The sequence below is a fragment of the Pollicipes pollicipes genome, unplaced genomic scaffold (genome assembly GCF_011947565.3).
Source record: "Pollicipes pollicipes isolate AB1234 unplaced genomic scaffold, Ppol_2.1 Scaffold_4740;HRSCAF=5597_pilon_pilon_pilon, whole genome shotgun sequence".
NCBI lineage: Eukaryota > Metazoa > Arthropoda > Thecostraca > Pollicipedomorpha > Pollicipedidae > Pollicipes > Pollicipes pollicipes.
In genome coordinates this window covers 6,949,607-6,966,499 of record NW_023596545.1, presented here as the reverse complement: position 1 = coordinate 6,966,499, position 16,893 = coordinate 6,949,607, and the positions used below count along the sequence as shown (strand labels likewise).

General features: G+C 51.2%; 1 pseudogene; it reads left to right on the top strand.

Annotated features, from left to right (window-relative positions):
* The first annotated feature begins 6,019 nt into the window (after window positions 1-6,019).
* LOC119098961 (NADPH oxidase 5-like) overlaps window positions 6,020-16,893 on the top strand; it is a 39,346-nt pseudogene continuing 28,472 nt past the window's right edge.

Here is a 16,893-nt window from a genome sequence, read left to right as displayed (position 1 = left end):
AAGTACGACCGTGAATTGATTCTCAGCCCATGTTGTGCAGGGTACGAGGATGCAATCAAACAATGACGTGATGAGGGGCATATTTTCTAAGGGAAGTTTTGCTGTCTAGAACAGTCTTTTCCACTCAGAGGTATACCAATGGCCATAAGTAAGCTAACTGCATTATATCTGAATCTTGCTATCATGCTATCATGCCATCATTCATCGCTATCACATATTCATTGCTATTCGTTGCTATCATTGTTTTTCGTACTTGTGGAACATTCCCTTTGAGCAACTTAGACACTTCGAAAAAAATAACGTCGTTGTTCGAAACACGTTCAAACGTATTTGCCCAAAATCGACACATTATGTCTTCGGCATTGCGGGGGACGAAAATGGGGGTGTATCAATACCATTTCGTTTTGGTTTGAAGCGTTTTTTAGTTTTGCCAAATATCTTCGACAATCTGGTATCGCCTTATTATTACATGTAAACCGAGCTGTTGGATGCTTTTACCTAGATGCAGACCACGTGTGCAGCAGTACTTGCTCCTGTATCCTGAGTCCACGACCCAGGAATGCAGCTTCAGCTCAATGGATTATTGTGCCACTAGCCTTCGTGCCTCACAGAGCCTTTGAGGGATCTTTTCACACCGTGGGGAAATTGGGGTGAGTTGTATCATGTACAAGTAGCATGGGGGTGATTTACTATAAATTTATGTGTCAGATGCCTGTCTTGAATCAGTCGGCCGTGGCACGGCATCGCCCTATATATTTCAGTGTACTTCCGGCTGCATGCGCGCACGCGTGTTGGGATTAGCGCGACAAATGTGCTTTTTGCATATCACTGAAAACTCTGACGATCGGTGAAAATGTGTGTTAATTTTTTACGCCACGATCAGACTAATGCGAATATTGTGATGAGTGGTGGGAAGCACAGGTGCCGCATATGCCGCAAACCATCCGGCGTCTGCTTACCAAGAACTTCGGCGTGGCGCGGGCTTGCTTCCCAGATGCCGGGCGGTACATGCGTCAGTTGTGTATGAGGCATGTTGTATCAGTGATATAATGTCCTGACTACGATGTCATTGACTGTTATGCTCTCAATGGCTGAGTGACATGATTTTCATGGCTTATTGGCATCCATACAAGAAATCAGTATCTACATTGCATATATAGATGCATAGTTCCTTTTTCGAGCAACCGAAAAACGAATTATTAAAGTTGTTGTTTATTTTATAACTACTGAGGTGGCCGTAGTTATAAAGTAAACAATGACTGATTAGAAAGGGCAGATATTTATCATGTCGTAATCACGACGAATCACGGGTCAGCAGACAAGAGCGCACTTCGTTCACATATCGAAACACATTCAGCATGCTTGCTATGCAACTTACTCCATGCAAAAAAAAACTTTCCCACCACGTGACACAACTTACCCTGGGAAGGCAGGCAGAAGCATGTGAAAGGGGCCCGTTCACAGGTCATTTACACCAAAAATGAGGTCCTGCTCTCCAAATTCCCGCTACATATGTACCTGAAGACTGTACCTGCCTGTGTATATAAGCACCTTAGTTCTATCCTCGGTAGTTATGGTCAATGAGGGTATTAATGGTAGAAACTGATGCAACTCTCCGCCTGCTGTCCGCTACAACGCTACAACGTGGCCGCTCATGCCAGGACGCCCCTCACTTGCCAGGTGCCAGCTGCCCACTGTGAAATGGCCGAGCTGTCCCCGACAGCGTTACAACGTGGTCGCTCATGCCAGGACGCCCCTCACTTACCAGGTGCCAGCTGCCCACTATGAAATGGTCGAGCTGTCCCCTACAACGCTACAACGTGGCCGCTCATGCCAGGACGCCACTCACTTGCCAGGTGCCAGCTGCCCACTATGAAATGGCTGAGCCAAGCAGCTGGCATGATCGAACCCAGTGCCACGGGACACGAGTCCACAACGTTTTACACCAGACCCACGTATTCGGCAATCTTCTGTTAAAGCAACTGCTGCTTCAGAGTCGCGTCTCAGAAATGCTAGCATGAAGGCTAACAGTGCTGTCATGTCCATCGTTCGCAGCGTACGCCTATCTACGGGCACGGGCACGCGGTGGCAATAAGTTGCCGAAAACAATGGACGAGAAAGAGTGAACTTGTTGCCCCCGCTGAACTTGCCGGCAAAACTGGCGATTGTCCATGCGAACTTGGCGACATGGCACGTTGGAAACATGACAGCCGTGGGTCAGTGATGCTGTGACAGGTATCACGTCCAGTCAGTCACTGACTGGCAACGCCGACTACCGGCCAGGCTGTCAGCCGTTGGTGTCGCCATTCTTGGTCGGGTGTTATGATGATGCCTCTAGATATCCTAGTTTGAAGAACTGAGCCGATGGGCTTTCTGAACTCAGGCTCGGGAGCCGGAGAGTTTAAGGTATCTGAAAGGTTTGGGTTATGCAAATTTCCGCTCTCTGAGTTATGAAAATCTTTCTAATTTTGGGTTATGAAAACGCAAAGTCGGATTGTCCCAATTCGAAGTTCCTTACAAACGTGAAACACTTCCTTTCGTTTCGATGGACAGGAAAGTAGCGTTTTGTTTTCAGAGGGTTTTAAGCATCTTGTTAGTTTACTTTTCAACTGCATTGCAAACAATTTCTTGCACACGTCTTGCAATCAAAGGCAACGTTGAAATTAATCCGTTCAAGCATTAAAGGAAAGGCGATGGCACAAATCATAAAACATGTCTTATCGATGTTGAACCATTGCTTGTTACGCGACTGTAGAATTGATGCTATTTAGAAAGTCACCAGCCCAGCCAGTGCCATGAATCTATGTCTTTTTCCTAACAAAACTTGGACGTCAGTTGTATCTGTGTATACTGCCCACCTTCCTGGATGCATGTTGGAAAAAACGAAGCACGATATTTGCTGCAGTTCTGTTCGCTCTCAGCTTGCTGCAGAGGTCGGGCTCTCATTTCTGAGAAGGGAAAATGCTTATCATAATGCAAATGCAATTCTGATGCAACCTGCTTATGAATATTCCACCTGTAAACGGTGTTTATTAGCAGAGCCAGGCTAATGATAGCTCGCAGTGATGGCATCAGATCTAATTGGCACAAGGGGCCTCGTGTGCTGGCAATGCTTACGAGTTGAAATGTATATAGCCAGTTATCTATTTTACTGCACGTTTCGGTAGACTGATCTGGCTAGACCGGATTAGCTGCAGATTTCAGCAACGTCTTATGGGATCAGAATCTGAGTCAACTGAAACAGGCCATGTGAAGAACCAAGGGGAGCTGGCTCTAAAGCACAAACTTTCTCTGTTAGTCAGAACTACCTCTTGCTAGTCGGGTTTAGGATCAACCAAGTTGAGTTTACGGTTCGGAACCGAGTCGGGCAGGGTTCAATGCACCTAGAGCAAGTCGGATCCGAAATCGGTTCCGAACATGTTTGGCCGGATACCTGCAGGCCTGAGAGATGGTGCAGTGCATGTATGCCTCGATTGGCGAAGGCTGCGGCCGCTGATCGCAATCCGTCTAACGAACCTGACATCGTCAACGTTGAATGTACCCTCATGCCAGCAGCTTCAGACACCTGGTGACTGCAGCGGCGAGTTCAATAGCATGACCACCTGAAGGACACATGCACTTTAGGATAACGGCTTAGAAGGCACTTGTTTGTGCCTTTACGTTGTGAACTCCTACATCCCAGAGTTCTTCCGCAGTTCCACCTTGTCAGTGTTACTGATATACGCTGACAACGCCTGCAGCCGTTTCGGAGGCGATGATTTGTTGCGCAGCGAATTACTTTCAGAGATTTTGCTGCCACGGGTTTCCTAAGGACGGTGAGGTAAAACACGAGCTGGCAGTCACGGAGACAGTCTTGCTGGGTGTGCGACGCGTGCGCCTCGCGGTCAGTGGGAGCGCGCCTCGCGGCCAGTGTGAGCGTGCTTCGCAGTCAGTACGAGCGAGCCTCACGGTCAGTACGAGCGAGCCTCGCGGTCAGTGGAAGCGCGCCTCGCAGTCAGTAGCGGGCAGTGGGAGCGCTCCTCGCGGTCAGTGGGAGCGCGTCTCGCGGTCAGTACGAGCGAACCTCGCGGGCAGTGGTAGCGCGCCTCGCGGTCAGTGGCGAGCGCGCCTCGCGGTCAGTGGCGAGCGCGCCTCGCGGTCAGTGGGAGCGCGCCTCGCTGTCAGAGGCGAGCCTCGCGGTCCGCGGCGCGTGCCCGGTCCTGACGATACCGCGCTGTCGGCATCGAGACGCCTCGCCGTATCCACTGCCGCTGTGTCGAACACCTCCACTTCAGCTGACACGATAGCGGGAAGAGGACTCGACAGCGCCGACACGAAACGCTCCGGCAGGCGGCCGCGTATTTGCCGTGGCATCGGATGATCGAGCGTGGCTTCCATCCCGCCTCCACGGGCTTCCGCTATCGCTAGCGGACTCAAACTGGCCGATGAGGCGGACCGACGTTATCCCGGCCTCGCCGGCTGATGCAACGGGCGCCACGGGCATCGGTGCACGCGCCACTGGTACTCCGACCTCGACCCGGCCGAATCAGCCACGCTGACACCGCCTAATCCGGCCGGCTGGCGCGGATGCCGCCGGCGCGATTGATCGATTTATGGTGTTTGCCGGCGACCTGATGGTGGTCGCGTGGCTGCTTGACGAACAGAGCTGCAGGTAAAACACGCTGACACCCGCGCATGATACCGCTTATCAAACCGCGCTGGGATGCCGCCGGAAGCTCGTGTAACAAAGGCACCCTTTTCCGTGAGTGTCACGGAACAATGCGCCTTTGTTGTCAGCTCATGGAGTAGGATTAGCGCTGGCGGTGTCAAATTCGAACGACTGCAGGACGATGCTCAAACCAATACCTATTTTCATGCTGATGCTGATAACAATTGGTCCGTCTTGGTCCAGATTTCAAGGGCTGTCCAGTTCCCAGAGCGTTCCGTAACGAGCTGGCGCAGTATGTTTTTCCTTTCGATGTATCCAAGACATTCGTTCACTAATTGTACACTTGCTTTGAAGAAATACAATGGTGAAGACTCTCCAAATCACCATGCGTTCTATCCGGCTGCATTTTTAGTTGTTATGATGATGAGGCAGCGCATATCATATTTTGAATGATGACGGCTCAGCACAAGTGACTGGTAAAATGTTTGTTCTTGAGGTATGTCCCATGAACTTCACCTGAATAGTGACTCGACAGGGTTAAAACAAGCCTGCCCTATGCCAAAAGTTACCCTCTGCGCTAATATTGTATTGACCGCAATGATGGGATGAGGGTGCACGGAAATTGTGTAATCACTGACAATTTATTTAAATGCAAATAATATAACGCAGATAAGTGAGATAATATCTCCCAAAAATGTTTGGCGCTTACTATTGGCATTATTTGTGTGTGTGCGGCCAGTTAATTACACCAGGTTTTCACATACCACTTTAAATTCCTGACACGCTAATCACGCCAAATTTCATAACGATTACCGTATCCCTGGGAAGCGACGCCTTGCGTCGTTGGCTGATTTTGTTGTATTACGTGCTCTTAATGTTTACTTGAGTCACTTACTGTTTACTGCCACTTGTTTTAGTTGTAGCATTATCTGCGTACTACGTCACTATAAATGCTTCTTTAAGTGCCCCCCTGGAAAGAAGTCAGCTGTTCAGGGGAATACAAGCCCTGCGGGAGGCGGTGACAATCGGAGCACGGCGTCGTGCGTGCTTAGTAACCACATCACCATGGAAGCGGCGCGAGGAAAAAATTAATGAGCTTCTGCCAGCTACCGACATATCTATTTCCGTTTTGGGCACGCCAAGTATAAAGACGTTCACTGAGTCTTGCCTTTTTTCCTCAAAGTGACGTTTGGATGTTGGGAAAAGATAGCTGTCGGAATTTGCCGTCACGCCAACGGGGATGACGTCATCCCAAATGTGATGACGTCACCAGTCCACCCTCCGTCGGCACGCCATTATCGATGAGGTCGATGCGTCTGGCCGAAATCCCTGAGCCCGGTGCTCACCGCATCCGTGTATGCTCACGAACGGATGCTGATGGACGTCAATGACGACGTGAGCGATGCTGTGGGCCAGAAAAAAAACGGAACACTGTGATCATATGCATTCGGTGTGATGCCCACCAGCAGCTACTGATCAGTGACGAACGCAGGCGGCGTTTTAGGGGGAACACAATGCGGACAGGGATGCTCTCTTGGCTTTTCATTGCCGGCTTTATTTTTGCAAAACCGTCGCACAACAACAATTCGCTTCGACGACTGGCTTTAAGCCGGCAGCGAATGGCTTCAGTGACTCTTAACTCCTCTTGGGCATTAAGCACAGCAGTCGACGGCAAAGCCGAGGCGTCGTGACGGGCCAGCAGCCCAGATGACATCTGAAGTGGCACGGACAGCGGAATAAAGCCCCAAATATCCTTGAAATCGCTGTTGCCTCCCTCTGTATACAGTCTTGCTGATTTGCTATTTGTCCATTTTCCCGTGCCATGTATCTGGAGCATACTGGAATTTATCACTACGCTTTATCGCTCTGGAAGGGGAATGCTTTTTCTTTTAGTTTTTCATCTACCCACAATGCAAAGCAAAACATAAGTTAATTGGTCGGTTGCGCTGCAGGGTTCGGTTCATTGTGTCGTATCGCTACATGGCATTGCTTGCATATCACACAGCAAAAAGTACGCTACATTTATACCAGTCTCCCAGGTCTTATATTGAAGCACAGGGCGTATATTAAAGACACAAGTTTGCAGCGGTGTGACAATGAAGACCGATTTTTTTTGCAACAGAGGAGATGACCTGAAAAAGAGAAAAGTGCCGACGTTCTATTTGTAATGCAGGCATATTCTTTCCCTCATATAAAAACATTCATTTAATTAACCACTCGGCAAACAATATCAGGGTTGGCCCATACGCATATCATCACGTTACGTGGCTGCAGACGACGGTGCTAAGCCGCAGCGAATTGAGAACCCCAATAACCTGAGCGGTACTCTGAGCGACAGCCGAAATCCCCGACACCTTCAGCAATGGGCGACGGTCCCCTCCGGACTGCTAGCGGCGCCGGGGACCGGAGACGGTCCGCTCCGAGCGGCCCCGAGGGCCGGAGACGGTCCGCTCCGAGCGGCCCCGAGGGCCAGAGGCGGTCTGCTCCGGGCTGCCCCGAGGGCCGGAAGAGGTCCGCTCCGGGCTGCCCCGAGGGCCGGAGACTGTCCGGTCCGAGTGGCTCCGAGGGCCGGAGGCGGTCCGCCCCGAGCGGCCGCGAGGGCCGGTGGCGGTCCGCTTCGGGTTGCCCCGAGGGCCGGAGGCGGTCCGCTCCGGGCTGCCCCGAGGGCCGGAGGCGGTCACTCCGAGCGGCCTCGGCGGTCAGCGGCGGGACCCGAGCTCCAAAGGTCGAGTCCGAGGACCAGAGCCCGCCCACACCCCTCGCGAGATCAGGCCCCGCCGTCTGACGTCACGCAGATGCGCTGTGCACGGCAGCGGCCGCGGCCGGCCGACGCCAGTGAGCCCGACGCCGGCGGCAGCGATGGCGGGCCCGGCCGAGGCGTTAGCGGCGGCGGTCGCCGCCGGCCCATCCGACCTGGGCCTGGACGACGCCCGGCGCTTCTCTCTGCACCCCAGGCGGGCCTCGCTGTACCCCGGCCTCACCTCGCAGAGTTCGAGGCGCTTCTCGCAGAATCCGAGGCGCTTCTCGCAGACTCCGAGGCGCTTCTCGCTGAGCCCGATTGCCAGCTCCCTGAGCCCGCGCCGTATTTCGGCGAGCGCGCGGGGCGAGCTGCGGCCAGGCCCGGCGCCGGTGGTGGTGGCCCACCTGCGGGGTGCGCCCGGCGGCACCCCGCCGGCCGTGCGCAGCCTCTCCCGGATGGAGGCCGAGGCCTTCACCGACAGGAAGCGGCTCAGTCACCTGCGTGCCTTGGAGGCCCTGCTGCAGAACAGGCTGGTACCGGGAGCGCGCGCCTTCACGCTGGAGGTCTTCGTCAGCGCCTTCGAAACTGCGGTATGTCTGCGCACGCGGCCGACTGCGGCGGTGGCACAAGTCCGCCGAGTATGATGAAGGTCGACATACCTGCCCACACACGTGTCCACGTCGCTCATGCGGTGCCTTTCAGCGGTAGTCCGCTCGCAGGCATACCAGGGCACGACAGGGCAATGCGGGGCTGGTCCGTTTGTCCGGCTTGATAGGTCACTCTGCCGGTATTTAAGCCATGCCTTGATGTCACGCGTGTGCTCCGTTTTCCTACGTTTGTGCTAGCAGGTCCGTCGTGCACGTTGGACCCAACGAGAGGCTCACGACATGAGACAACACTGCCTTTTGGAGTCGTTCTGAAACCGCAGTAAACAACAGATTACCCTCCCACTGTCATCATTAGCGCTGGTTTACACGAAAAGTCACCGACATGAAAACAGACTGCTTGTGGAACGAACCCAATGCTCCCACCGGTTGCTAGTCTAACACAAAAGATCTTGAATTACGCTCACCTGACACTGCATTATACTTAGACAAATTTAACAGCAAGCTAACATGATTCTGGTCGCCGCGCCATTCTCATACGCAAGTTGAAAAAAAAACATGATGGGATTCTTTGCTGGGTACACCTGTATGTTGCATATGTACCAGCTTCAAATGCAAAGGTCTCGCTCTTTCTTATGCCGTTCTCAAGGCTTCCCGGGCTATCATTAAGGCGAAAGTCGTTTCTTCAGATGCTGATTTTAGCTGTGCGGTATGTGATTGCGGACCAACTTCAACTGATCCCAGTTTTAGGCTCGCAGGTGAATCATGTGGTGGCAGCAAGGTGAATTACATTTCAAAAACTGTCGTAAAATTGATCAACCAAATTTTACAATCAGCTAAAAGTGGCAAATTCTGATTGCAGTAACCTGAAATTACACTTGAAATATGGACAAAACTGACATTGGTACATGTTTCTGCACAATGGAGGAAAAACACATTTGAATGTGGTTTTAGAATGACATAACATCCATGGTATGTTTTTTACTAATGAGCAGGCGGATCACTATGGTAGATCACCTGCGTGCTCATGCGCGTAGGGGGTACTGGATCAGTCTGCGCGGCACCTCCGAGTTCAAGGATCTGGTGTCTTGGTGGATGCGAGTGATTAGCTGTTGATCCAACGAGGGTATCCAATCTCCTCTGCACATCTCTTGCTTCATGACGCCCTACATGTCCTCTATTGGACGTGTTTGCGGCGTATGCAGGGATGTCAATCTTCTTGATAAACGATGGGGACAGCTCCTCGAAAACAACAAGATTTGCGCCCGCATAGAGGGCCGTCACTCTGTCTGGCCAGGACATAAATCCTTTGGATGTTTCTCATCCCGAACCAGCGCCTATTTCGCATTGATCCACTGTAGAACTGCCCGTTCGCGGATACGATGCGGCAAGCTGAATCTCAGCCATTCTACAGTGGGTGACGGCTAACTACACAGTCACCTTCATCGAGAACTCTCTTCGGGTTCCGATCTTTACAGAGGGTGCTGCTGTCTCTTTTAACACCGAAAGATTCTAGGGGTAATTTGCGAGTAAGGGATTGACTCCACTGAAAGCTTCTCGCAAGAAGCAACTGGGGTGTCCCTACTTTGCGGCTTTCACCGATTATTCATTGCGAGCTGCCATTCCGTCATTTTTAAAAGTATTTTGTCTTTTTCCGTTGTGTTTCATATCTCGGATCTCATCCACACGTTGCATGCAAAACATATCTCGCTTTTACTAACACTCATGACCAAGCGTGGTGTCGTGTAAGTGACTGCGGTGCGGTTTATGTCTATGTCCTTGCATGATTTCAACGATCAGTTCGCGAACTTACTGTTTGTCGCGCAACTTATCATTTGTCATATTCGGGTCTGCGTCGCCATCTTGGTGACTGATATTCACAATATTAATTGCATATGCTTTTGTTTTACCTGGCGTATAATATTTCCTTTACACAACAGATCGCTACCAAAATAAATATTCTTTCGCAAAATATACTAACACCAGGAGACCTCAAGATTTGTCCAGGTTTCAATTAATCAGACGTTGGAAATTAACAACGCTGTTCTTGGCCCAAATCCGCCTCAAAGCGTTACTAATATCATTACAGTTCATTTCGTGTAACAGTATTTAGACATTTTTAGGGGAAAATGTCCCATAGACTCAGTTCCCGGGTCACGTCCCGAATCGGCGTGGAAAACGTCTCCAGCAATAGTGGCCAGGTGTGCTACTCGCTGTCAGGCACTGCCATAAACCACTGGTATTATACCTACCGCGTCAAAACCGCTGATCGCCTGTCCAGCTCCGTCGGAATGCGTGTCAGCCTGCAGTGCGGCTTGTCAAGCTGCGGGTCGTTGCGTATCAAACTGCAGCGCATCGCTTGTCAGGTTGCAGGTCGTTGCGTATCAGTCTGCGGCTTGTCACGTGTCAAACTGCAGTGCGGCAGGTGTCAGACCACAGCGCGTCGCTTGTCAGACTGCACCACGTTGCACGTCCGACTGTAGGTCGTCGCGTGTCAGGCCGCAGCTCGTCGTGTGTCAAGCTGCAGAACGTCACGTGTCAGACCGCAGTGCGTCACGTGTCAGACTGCATCGCGTCGCGTATCATACTGCAGCACGTTGCATGTCACTCTGCAGGTCTTTGCTTGTCAGACTGCAGCATGTCGCTTGTCAGACTGTAGCGCATCATGTGTCAGGGTGCAGCTCGATGCGTGTCAGACTGCAGCTCGTCGCATGTCAAACTCAAGCGTGTCGCGTGTCAGACTGCGGTGTATCGCGTGCCAGACCGCAACTCGTCGCGTGTCACATTGCAGTGAGTCGCGTGCCCAATCGCAGTGCTTCGCGTGTCTCAGCTACAGTACGTCGTGTGTCCAAAGGCAGCACGCCACGTGTCATGACGGCCCCATGCCCGAAGCGGGATAACAGCCGGCAAAACTGTCGATCGCATGAATTGATCGCCACTTATCATGCCTCAGCGTCCACTTCAGATGGAGTGGCTGTGTTTGAAGGCTCGCTCATGTAATTTATGATGTTCCGTCAATGATTCAATGCTGCAGAGCGTGGAGGAATTTGATAAGGCAGAGACTGCATGATTCATCAGCGGCGATGACGATATACACCTGTTGGAGATACGTTAGTTATGGCATAGACAACTTATTATATAAATTTCGTTGCTCTGATTGGCCCGTAAAAGGCCATTTACAATTAAACAAATTGCATGCAATCTGGGAGGTGGTTGGCGTGTAACTTTAGCCGAATAGTAAGTTTTTGCAAGCTGTTGGTCTTCACATCAGCGTTATATATCAGCAGGCTAATAGTGCGCACCAAAGGCCAATGAATGCCCCGTGTTTTAAACTGGACAATGGGAGTGCAGATTGCGTACGCATTATAAATTAGTAAATAAAGGCTTCGCTGACTGAAGTTCCGGCATGGCTATGGTGATAGCGACGTTGGCTGGCCATTTATGGTTTTATTGCTGTTTTGAGGGAATTTCCGACTGTCAAGACAATTTGCAGCTTGTGAAATACTCTTCTTAACACGCGCCCGGGTGGCCGGCTAGATACCCTTCGCTCGGCTGAAGAGTCAACTTGACCCCCCCCCCTGATATCTCGGGAACTAAGAAAGCTAGAGACACCAAGTTTACAGGGTGTGTTGACCTGTACATGAACTCATCTAGGTCAAAGCTTGAGGCTCCTAGGTTATGACTTTCGGTTCAAATAGGGTCGAATAAGGTCAAAATCTAGGCTAGTCTTCAAAGTGCCCCCAGAACGTAGACAACTTCTTCTCTAAGCAAAAAGTCACATGTTCATTTAAGGTCAGTAATCTTGTTTGACTTTTTGAAGGTCATGATGGCCAAAATCATACAAGACTGCTCTGAGTTTTACATTGAAATAAGCGACAAAGATTGCGCTAGGCAGTATGTTTCTAAAAACAGAATGTTGACCGGGGCCATTTTAGAACAGTGACTTATTCTGATCCCTACGAAGTCAATGGAAGATGTATAATGCGGCTCCTGCTGTCAATAAAGTCGAAATGGGTACCAGAAGCTATCCCAAACAGCAAGCCCTAGAATAGTAAAACAAGTTGGTTTTGAACTTGGTCTGACCTTCATAACAGACCCTAGGTCAACGCGATTTGCTCATTCAATATTTGTGTTGCCTAAGAAAGCATCTCAGAGATGTATGGCTTCGTCGAACACTCCGTTGATGCATCAGGTTGAACGATTCCCTAGAAATTGACTTCGCTGAAAACATAGACTGATTTTGACCTGCCATAGGTCAGCGACCTTACAAGACACATCTAAATTTTTGATAGCAAGCAATCCGCTATTCAATTGTCTTCAGCTAAGAAAAATTTGGCGCGGCTTCGCCGCCCCATTCGGAAACCATTCTGGAAAGACTTACGGGACGGGGGCCATTTGACCCCCACCCGAGCGCGTGTTAATTTACGTGACATGTTCAATGCGGCGTGCATTTTGATGTAACTTCGCATAACTTTTGTCCCATAACTATAATCATTTGTCCCACAATTTGTCCCATAACCTCTGGCATATTTCAGTGGTAGTCTTAGTGCGCTTCGAATATTGTATTTGCATATATGAATATCGATCACAAGGGTTTTCATGTTTGTGATATGCTTATTTGAGCACAAAGTTCGTTCAAGATCGTCTTTTGGATTAATGTTTGCGATTCAAGATTATTAAGGTTCGCAAACTGAACGGGTGTGCGCCAGTCCCAGTCTGGTACAGAAGACATGAAGTGTAGGTGTTCCCATTCAGCGTTTTGTTTATTTTTCCAGGAGCTGGCGGAGCACTTCTTCGGGCTCTTTGATTGGGACGGAGCAGGGTACATTGATCAAGAAGAGTGGATAGAGTTTCTCAAAGGGAAAATAGAGTGAGTATCCTGCCGGCGCCATATATCGAACAGTAAACTTACTTATATTCTGTGGGGTCTCCTATCTATTTATATCTGCCCATCGTTTTACCACAACCCGCCCCTACATCACGCGATGAAGGCGCAGATTGTGGCAAACCCTGCAAGTACCGTGCTGCTGTCGGGAGAATACAACTCAGTCATTGAGCAGCTGCCATGCTGGAAAACATTTGCAGTGAAACGGAATTGCGATTTCGGTGACATTATCAGCTAATTGGTTAGCCGTGATATTCCACTGATCTTCAGACGAGACAGCGTTGTAGCGATCACACTGTAATGGTGTGCGGTCAAACATGGCAGTCCATAGCTATAGTAAAGGCTGTGAGGTGAATTGATAGCTTCAATCATGCATACCATAGGTTCAAAAATAGGGAATGTCGGAGTGTAGCATGCTGGTAAAAGACACATGGCTATAGGAAAGACATACGTCTGTGCAGTTTTGGCAAATTTAACTTGAAATTCGTAGCACTGCCGGGGAAAAATGTGATTTCAATAAGGATTCTGCACGTTTGGGACGCTTATGTCAACGGAGACCCATTTTGACGCTAGAGCATCGTCTGTTTGGATCTCTCCACCAAAGGTCCGTGCGAAATACATTCCATGCAGGCATGCATCCAACGTTTCCCTCATGGGGAAAGAAAATGCCTTGCTTTCTGTAAAACTCAACGAATTTAGATCAAATATAGGTGTGATAACACCCAATATCTGGTGTAAAGCCTCTTGGCTCAGGAGGGATGGGAGGGGAAAGGGGAACGAACCTGTTAGCCCCCCCCCCCCTTGGCTGCACGCCCTTGTCCCCGCGACCGCCCCTTCCGCATCGTGATCCCTCATTGCCTGGTGCTCGGGCACCAGCAAAGTGCCGAAGGCTGATCAGAGTGACGCAGTGACGCCTGCTGTGACGCCTGCGCCTCGCTAGGACCACTGACGACCGCGAGCTGGTGCAGGTGATAGAGACTGCCGCCTACCTCATCTGCGGCCGGCACCACATCAACAAGGACGTGTTTGGACGCATTATTCGAGCCAAGGGCGTAAGTCTGCCTCCAGTATTCTGGTCGGTGGTTCGGGATGAGATCATATATGTTTGTATGAGTGTGAGATGAGCCCTACTGTGGAAAAACAACTTGAGCGAGAATCAGATCAACAGTAGTCTTTTGTTGGGATCTCACTTTGTGCTTATTTTGTGTCTCCTCTTTCGCACATCAAATTACCATCTTTGCGTAAAATAAATAACGTGTCGTTTCCCCAATCCGTGAATGTTTACCATACATAACGGTAATCGAAGCCCAGACAAGTAAGTTCACTGGCACGGGCTTCGCAGAATAGACCCTCCAATCCGGTAACCCACCCCGAGTGTACGGTGCTATTCTAGGTCACTATAAATTTCATCTTACCACAAGATTAGATAAATCAAGACAGGTACCCTATATGCATTTGCAGCTAGCGCGTCATGAAGATGGTCCAGCAAGGATTCTGAAATTATGGTCTCCGCCATGTACACTTTACATTGTATGTGCGTGTGCGTGCGTGCGTACGTACGGGCGGGCGTATGTGTGTGCGCGTGTGCGTGTGCCTGTGCGTGTGCGTGTGCGTGTTCGGGTGCGTGTGTGTGTATGCTAGCCAACAGATAAAACCCAGGTGTCAGGCACAATGTTGGCTTAACCAATAATATTTGATCTTAATCGCGGGTAACGTGCATTTCAGGTGATCCCAACGATTTTTAGAGTGATTCACGAATTCGGCCAGGTCACCGTCCAACTCACGATGGACTTCATCGCCAACCTCAGCAACGCCAGGTCAGTACCAACCCACCACCTCGATAACGTCAGGTCAGTGCTGAGCCACCACCTCTATAACGCCAGGTCAGTACTGAGCCACCAGCTCGGTAACACCAGTTCAGTACCGCGCCATCACCTCGGTAACCCTGGGTCAGTATTAGATCACCACGTCCGTGGCGTCGGATCGACGTCGGGTCACCACCTCGGTCACATGGGGTCAGGGAGCTACGATCGACTCGGAAACGACGACGCGCGGCATCATGACGCAGCACGGCGGAACAATGCGCCTTCCCACGCCACTGCTATCGCTCACGCATCGGCGCCGCGTGTGGCAAGCCAGGAGAATTGAGACGGACGGCGCGCTCTGGTGGCTTCTTTCGGCACCCCTCCGTCATGAGCGGCATTGACGCCTGTGGCCGCTGCCTGGTGCCGCCGCGACACGCGCCGATGACGGCATCCCCGGTGGAGCGACGGCTGAGCGCCACAGAGACGGTCCCGGGGGGTCCACAAACGCCGCAGGCCTAGGAACTGCAGTCTTCGGTGATTTCATGCCTGCGTTGAATAACGCTGTGCCTCTGTCACAGCCACACTGTGCAGGCGTGCCTTGCGCTTAGGCACGCTACACCTGTGTGATGCGTGAGTCACACCAGTCGGCGTGGCCACACAGCCACAGCCACACTGTGCAAGCGTGTCCTGCGTTTGGGCACGGTACACCTGTGTGATGCATGAGCCACATCAGTCAGTGTGGCCACACAGTCACAGCTACTGTGCAAGCTTGTCTTGCGTTTGGGCACATTACACCTGTGTGATGCATGAGCCACACCACTCGGCGAGGCCACACAGCCACAGCCACGCTGTGCAAGCGTGTCTTGCGCTTGGGCACACTACACCTGTGTGATGCATGAACTGCACCAGTCGGCGTGGCCACACAGAGCCACAGCTAAGACCGCACCATTCCTTTCGGCCCTGTCAGGCCTTTGTTATTCTTCGTGGAGCGACTGTCCAACCATGGATGCGAGGAAATAGTAGGCGTCACATAACAGTGACCTGTCTGCCCTTCTGGGTGGATAAGGGAGGTTTAAGCCCAATTAACTCCAGATGCCCGTGACTTTTTAGCTGACCTGTCTTTCAGGACATTCTGGTGACAAACCCTGATTCTTGACCTGTCGTCTGTCTTCCTGTCCTTCTGTTCTGGTGACAGACTCGAGCTGTATGACGGGCAGTTGTTTTGATGACAGATCTGGCAGCGTGCATGCCTTTCTGTCCTGAGGACAGGCTATGACACCATAGGTGAAACATGACGTCATATGGGTGTCACCATGTCGCCAAGCTGGTGGCAGCGACATCAAGTGTGAGCTTTGGATCTCCTCCCCCAACAAAAGCTCACGAAAATCATCACCAGAACAAGAAAGTTCGTTTCGCTCCCTGATTGTGCCTTAAATTCCCATCTAAAGAATTGCAAGCAATGTTATCTATTGTTGGAAGCGGCCACCAGCGGCCACCAGCCTATTCTGAGGACGGTTCCACAGCGTACACTTGGGGATGGTTTCACAGCGTACACTTGAGGACGGTTCCACAGCGTACACTCGAGGATGGTTTCACAGCGTACACTTGAGGACGGTTCCACAGCGTACGCTTGAGGACGGTTCTACAGCGTTCACTTGAGGACGTCCTGATGACACATTCGGACTGGGTGACGGCCAGCCCATTGTCATTCGGACTGGGTGACGGCCAGCCCATTGTCATTCGGACTGGGTGACGGCCAGCCCATTGTCATTCGGACTGGGTGACGGCCAGCCCATTGTCATTCGGACTGGGTGAAGGCCAACCCATTATCACTTCAGGCGGCCGTGTTTACCATCCGCGCCAGGAGTGACGTCAGCGATGGTGACGAGTCGCCTGTTCTCAAGCGAGCCGTGACCAGCGCGCCAACTCGCCTCGCTTGCCTGACTCCTGACGCACGTCTGCGGTCCGTGGTCCGACCGAGTGTGAGTCACGCGGCTGGCAGAAGTGATTTCACCCGCCGCGTTGGCCGCGTTGCCAATAACATCGCTACGTTATGGCCTTTTCATGACACTTTAGCGGCCCGTTTTGTCTCGCATACGCGCGTGCTTGTTTTAAATTTTGCAGCGTCATGGTGCATAATGATGGCCGTCATCAGCGCAGCCGTGGCCCTGTTTGGAGAAAGAAAAAACGTGAGAGAAAACCGATGGTCG